The following is a 7,139-nucleotide window of genomic DNA, read 5'->3' as shown; positions in this document are numbered from 1 at the left end:
ATCAGAGACAGAAGATCAAATCAATGAAATAAAATGAGAAGGCAAGATTAGAAAAAAAAAAGTGAAAGGAAATGAGCAAAGCCTCCAAGAACTATGGGATTATGTAAAAAAACCTAATCTATGCTTGCTCAGTGTACCTGAATGTGACAAGGAGAATGAATCCAAGTTGGAAAACACTCTTCAAGATATTATCCAAGAGAAATTTCCCAACCTAACAAGGCAGGCCAATATTCAAATCCAGAAAATACAGAGAACACCACGAAGATATTCCTCAAGAAGAGCAACCGCAAGGCACATAGTTGTCAGATTTGCCACAGTTGAAATGAAGGAAAAAATCCTAAGGGCAACCAGAGAGAAAGGTTGAGTCACCCACAAGGAAAGACCATCAGACTCACAGTGGATGTCTCGGCAAAAACTCAGCAAGCTAGAAGGGAGTAGGGGCCAATATTCAATATCCTTAAAGAAAAGAACTTCAGAATTTCCTATCTGGCCAAACTAAGCTTCATAAGTGAAGGAGAAATAAAATCCTTTACGGACAAGCAATTGCTGAGAAATTTCATCGCTACCAGACCTGCCTCACAGGAGCTACTGAAGGAAGTACTAAACAGGGAATGGAACAACCAGTACCAGCCACTGCAAAAACATACCAAATGGTAAAGAATAACAACACAATGAAGGAGCCATGTCAATTAACAGGCAAAATAACCAGCCAGTAACAAAATGGCAGGATCAAATTCAAACATAACAATATTAACGTTGACTGTAAATGGCCTACACACCCCAAACAAAAGACACAGACTGACAAACTGGATAAAAAGTCAAGACCCATCAGTGTGCTATATTCAGGAGACCCATCTCACGTGCAAAGACTCACATAGACTCAAAATAAAAGGATGGAAGAAGATTTACCAAGCAAATGGAGAAAAGAGAAAAGCAGGGGTAGCAATCCTAGTCTCTGATAAAACAGACTTTAAACCAACAAAGATCAAAAGAGACAAAGAAGGGCATTATATAATGGTAAAAGGTTCAATGCAACAAAAAGAGCTAACTACCCTAAATATTTATGCACCCAATGCAGGAGCACCCAGATACATAAAGCAAGTTCTTAAAGACCTACAAAGAGACTTAGACTCCTGCACAATAATAGTGGGAGACTTTAACACTCCACTGACAATATTGTACAGATCAATGAGACAGAAAGTCAACAAGAATATCCAGGACTTGAATGCAGATTAGGATCAAGCAGACCTAATAGACATTTACAGGACACTACAGCCCAAATCCACAGAAAACATATGCTTCTCAGCACCACATCACACTTATTCTAAAACTCACCACATTATTGGAAGTAAATCACTCCTCAGCAAATGCAAAAGAGCAAAAATCATAACAAACAGTCTCTCAGACCACAGCACAATCAAATTAGAACTCAGGATTAAGAAAAGCACTCAAAACTGCACAATCACATGGAAACTGAACAACTTGCTCCTAAATGATGAATGGATAAACAATGAAATAAAAGAAGAAATAAAAATGTTCTTTGAAACCAACGAGAGTGAAGACACAATATACCAGATTCTGTGGGACACATTTAAAGCCATGTCTAGAGGGAAATTTATAGCAATAAACGCCCATATGAGAAGCAAGGAAAGATCTAAAATTGATACCCTATCTTCAAAATTGAAAGAGCTAGAGAACCAAGATCAAAAAAACTCAAAAGCTAGCAGAAGACAAGAAATAACTAAGATCAGAGAAGAACTGAAGGAGATAGAGACACAAACAATTCTTAAAAAAAAAAATCAATAAATCCAGGAGCTGGTTTTTTGAAAAGATCATCAAAGTAGACTGCTAGCTAGACTAATAAAAAAAGAAAAGAGAAGAATTGAATAGATACAATAAAAAAACAATAAAGGGGATATCACCACTGATACCTCAGACATACAAACTACTATCAGAGATTACTTCAAACAACTCTATGCACATAAACCAGTAAATCTGGAAGAAGTGGATAAATTTCTGGACACTTGTACACTGCCAAGACTAAGCCAAGAAGAAGTCGAAATGCTGAATAGACCAACAACAAGGTCTGAAGTTGAGGCAGCAATAATAGCCTACCAACCAAAAAAAGTCCAGGCCCACATGGGTTCACAGCTGAATTCTACCAGACATACAAAGAGGAGCTGGTACCATTCCTGTTGAAACTATTCTAGACAGTACAAAAAGAGGGAATCCTAACTGTTTCTATGAGACCAATATCATCCTGATAATAAAACCTGGCAGAGACACAACTGAAAAAGAGAACTACAGGCCAACATCCATAATGAACATTGATGCAAAAATCTTCAATAAAATACTGGCAAACAGAATCCAAAAGCACATCAAAAAGCTTATCCACCACGATCAAGTAGGCTTCATACCGGGGATGCAAGGCTGGTTCAACATATGCAAATCTATAAACGTCATTCATCATATAAACAGAACAAAAGACAAAAAAAATGTGATTATCTCAATAGATGCAGAAAAGGCCTGTGACAAAATTCAACAGCCCTTTATGCTAAAAAGTCTCAATAAACTAGGTATCGATGAAATGTATCTCAAAACAATAAAAGCTATTTACGACAAACCCACAGCCAATATCATACTGAATGGAAAAAATTAGAAGCATTCCCTTTAAATATTGGCACTAGACAAGGATGCCCCCTCTTACCACTCCTATTCAATATAATATTGGAAGTTCTAGCCAGAGCATTTAGGCAATAAAAAGAAATAAAGGGCATTCAATTAGGAAAAGAAGAAGTCAAATTGCCCCTATTTGCAGACAACATGATTGTATATTTAGAAGACCCCATCATCTCAGCCCAAAACTTCCTTAAGCTGATAAGCAACCTTTGCAAAGTCTCAGGATGCAAAATCAATGTGCAGAAATCACAAGCATTCCTGTTCACCAATAACAGACAAATAAGAGAACCAAATCATGAATGAACTCCCATTTATAATTGCTACAAAGAGAATAAAATACCTAGGAATACAACTAACAAAGGAGATAAAAGATCTCTTCAAAGAGAACTACAAACCACTGATCAAGGAAATAAGAGAGGACACAAACAGATGGAAAAACATTCCATGCTCATGAATAGGAAGAATCAATATCGTGAAAATGGACATACTGCCCCAAGTAATTTATAGACTCAATGCTATCCCCATCAAACTACTAACGACCTTCTTCACAAAACTGGAAAAAAACACTTTAAACTTCATGTGGAACCAAAAGAGGGCCTGCATAGCCAAGACAATCCTAAGCAAAAAGAACAAAGCTGGAGGCATCACGCTACCCAACTTCAAATTATACTACAAGGCTACAATAATCAAAACAGCATGGTACTGGTACCAAAACAGAGATATAGACCAACGGAACAGAACAGAGGCCTTGGAAGCAACACTACACATCTACAACCATCTGATCTTTGATGAACTGGACAAAAACAAGCAACGGGAAAAGGATTCCCTGTTTAATAAAGGGTGTTTGGAAAACTGACTAGCCATGTGCAGGAAGCTGAAACTGGACCCCTTCCTTACACTTTATACAAAAATTAACTCCAGATGGATTAAAGATTTAAACATAAAACCTAACACCATAAAAGCCATAGAAGAAAACCTAGGCAAAACCATTCAGGACACAGGTACAGGCAAGGACTTCATGACTAAAACACCAAAAGCAATGGCAACAAAAGCCAAAATAGACAAATGAGACCTAATTAAACTTAAGAGCTTCTGCACAGCAAAAGAAACAATCATTAGAGTAAACCAGCAACCAACAGAATGTGAAAAAATTTTCACAATCTACCCATCAGACAAAGGGCTAACACCCAGAATCTACAAAGAACTAAAGAAGATTTACAGGAAAAAACACCATTCAAAAGTGGGAGAAGGATATGAATAGACACTTTTCAAAAGAAGACAAATATGCAGCCAACGAACATATAAAAAAATGCTCATCATTGGTCATTAGAGAAATGCAAATCAAAAGCCACATTGAGATACCCTCTCATGCCAGTTAGAATGGCAATCATTAAAAAATCTAGAGACAACAGATGCTAGAAAGGATGTGGAGAAATAGGAACACTTTTACACTGTTGGTGGGAGTCTAAATTGGTTCGACCATTGTGGAAGACAGTGTGGTGATTTCTCAAGGATCTAGAAATAGAAATCCCATTTGACCCAGCAATCTCATTATTGGGCATATACCCAAAGGATTATAAATTGTTCTATCATAAAGACACATGCACACATATGTTCATTGTGACGCTGTTTATGATAGCAAAGACCTGGAACCAACCCAAATGCCCATTAATGATAGACTGGACAAAAAAAATGTGGCACATATACACCATGGAATACTATGCAGCCATAAAAAAATGATGCATTCGTGTCCTTTGTAGAGACATAGATGACCCTAGAAACCACCATTCTCAGCAAACTGACACAAGAACAGAAAACAAACACTGCATGTTTTCACTCATAGGTGGGTGATGAACAATGAGAACACTTGGGCACAGGGAAGGGAACATCACTCACAGGGCTAGGTGGTGGGGGTAGAAGGAAGGGGGGACAGTGGGGCCGGGGGGCAGGGAGGAAGGGAATAGATAACACCAGAAGAAATGCCTGATGTAGGCAACTGGGGGGTGGGGTGGGGGATGGAGACAGCAAACCACCATGGCATGTATGTACCTATGCAACAATCCTGCAGGATGCAGGAGGTGCACATGTACCCCAGAGCCCAATACAATTTTTAAAAAAATCCTAGAGCTGGTAAAGGATGGATCTAAGACTCAAGTCCAGACCTTCTCTCTCTCCCCCGCACCCTGTCTTTTTAGTATTTTCCCTACTTTAGGCCCTTATACACCAAAGTTGGCACTTTTTCTGTACCCATACTACCTAACCAAAGAAGCAAGCTTTCAGCTGGTCATTTCTTGAATGATAAGACAGAGTGTGAACCTGAGAGGATAGACCTGATCACATCCAGTTCAACCCTCAAGACCTGTGCAGCATGAACACATCAGGTGAAACAACACACCCTGGGGGCCTGTTGGGGGGTGAGGGAGAGCATCAAGAAGAACAGCTGATGGATACCTAGGTGATCGGTTGATCTGTGCAGCAAACCACCATGACACACATTTACATAGGTAACAACCCTGCACATCCTGTACATGTATCCAGGTATTTAAAATAAAAGTTGAAGAAGGAAAAAAGTAAAATAAAATGAAAAGGTCTGTGTAGCATAGACTTGCTGAGCCTTCCATTTGCAGGGTAGCTGAAATGACTCAGGGTCCCCAAGTTTACTCTTGGGGAAGCTGAGTAGGAACACATTCCAAAAAACAAAAAAAATCCCAGCTGTTTTTCTCTTTTTTTAATGTCCCAAATATATGACCCAGACTGTTAGATGCTAACTAATAGAATCTTATAGCGTCTATTACTTGCACCAAGATCTGTCATCTCAAGTTGCCCTACTGTGCTAAGATGGAGCTGGAACATGGGATCTCTCTAAAGGATCTATACAGTGTCACATTCCTGTCAGATGCCTCATTCACATTGGACTCTTATTTTCTCATGTTGATTTCTCATGCCTCAATGTTTGCCCTGTAACCTATGCCATCTAGTCTTGGTATCTACCCCTGAGCCTTGTGGCTGCTTGTTCTTCCGTCATGTACCAAACACCATGTAATAATCACAAAGATGCGATTTAAAAATGCTAAATAAACTTATTTCCCCTTCCACGAGAATGTGAACTCAGCCCTCTGTTCCTTGGCTTCTGCCTTCAGTTACTCCCCCAAGAACGGCTACAACCTCCTGCTTTCCTCTTCTCCTGTCTCCCTGGCTGCATGACAATCACTTGAACCCAGGAGGTGGAAGACAGCACCAATGCACTCCAGCCTGGGTGACAGAGCAAGACTCCGTCTCAACAGGAAGAAAAAAAAAAGTAATTATAAAATACAAGAAAAGAAGGCTCAGCCCCATTATCACCAAGTACCATCTTAACTAACTTAACCACAACAGAACCCACCCCTGTGGAGACAGCTGTTCAGACAAGGCAGGATTTTAGCCTCTTTCCTTTGCGAAATAAGGATGAGTCCACAGAAGGCCAGGCCCTTCCCATGTAGTGACATTTCTCCAGCACTGCACCATGTACTGTTGGAAAATAAAAGTGCCACCAACCTCTCTTCTTTTATTTTTTCCAGGGATAATTATGACCCCCCCTCAAAAAAAAAAAAAAGCATTATTGTCAGTAGCATGCATTAGGTGTTCAATAAATGTCACCAATCAGGATAAATGTTACCAGTCAAGACTCATTGTGAAGGAAAGACAAGAAAGTGGATGCCTTAAGGAGACTCTGGAAAAGAGGTGAGACATTTGCTTCTTTGTATCTTTTGTTAGCTCCTTTCTAAGACGCAAATCCTCCCGATCACATGCTCACTAAGAGCCCTGTTCCATGTCAGAAACAGCCTTCAAAGTTTACTTAAACCCAAGGCCACATGGGTGGAGTTGGCAGCTAAGTGCCCCCGCCAACTCCACAGCTTCTTGGAAAGGAGAGCACCTCTCCAACCATATCACCCAAGGACCTGAGATGACCCCCCTCTAGTGAGGACTGTCCTCCTGGGAGGAAGGAAGAGCTTGGCAAAAGGGAAGGAAGGGAGGAGTGGACTTGTCAGGGGAGGGAGCTTGACAACACTGTATTTCCAAGAGAGAGCAGTGGCATTAAAGGCACCGCAGGTGTTGCGCGGGTTGTTTAAGGCTTCCGAAGGCAGCCTTCACCTACCCTGTAATCCTGCCTCAGCCTGGCCCTACCCAACATCCCCAAGGGAAGGTGGCCTCAGGCTCCAGGAATAAATAGCACAGTCTGGCATTCTCCACTTTAAACTCCCCACTCTGGCCATGGTGAGTGGGCCCTCTTCCCTCCACCCATGACTCTTTCTTCACCTCCATTCCTATGTGACCTCAGACAAGTCCTTCAACGCCTTACCCTTGGTTTCTTCTTCCCAGTGGGCCCAGTAACACCGGCCCAGAGGCCATGTAGCCAAAAACTCCCCATCTCCCAGCACACCACCTGGGGAATGGTACGTTCTCCTGGAAAATGAACAACA

Source organism: Saimiri boliviensis, chromosome 8, assembly GCF_048565385.1.
Source record: "Saimiri boliviensis isolate mSaiBol1 chromosome 8, mSaiBol1.pri, whole genome shotgun sequence".
NCBI lineage: Eukaryota > Metazoa > Chordata > Mammalia > Primates > Cebidae > Saimiri > Saimiri boliviensis.
The sequence above is the reverse complement of the archived record's forward strand: the minus strand, read 5'-3'. Positions refer to the sequence as shown.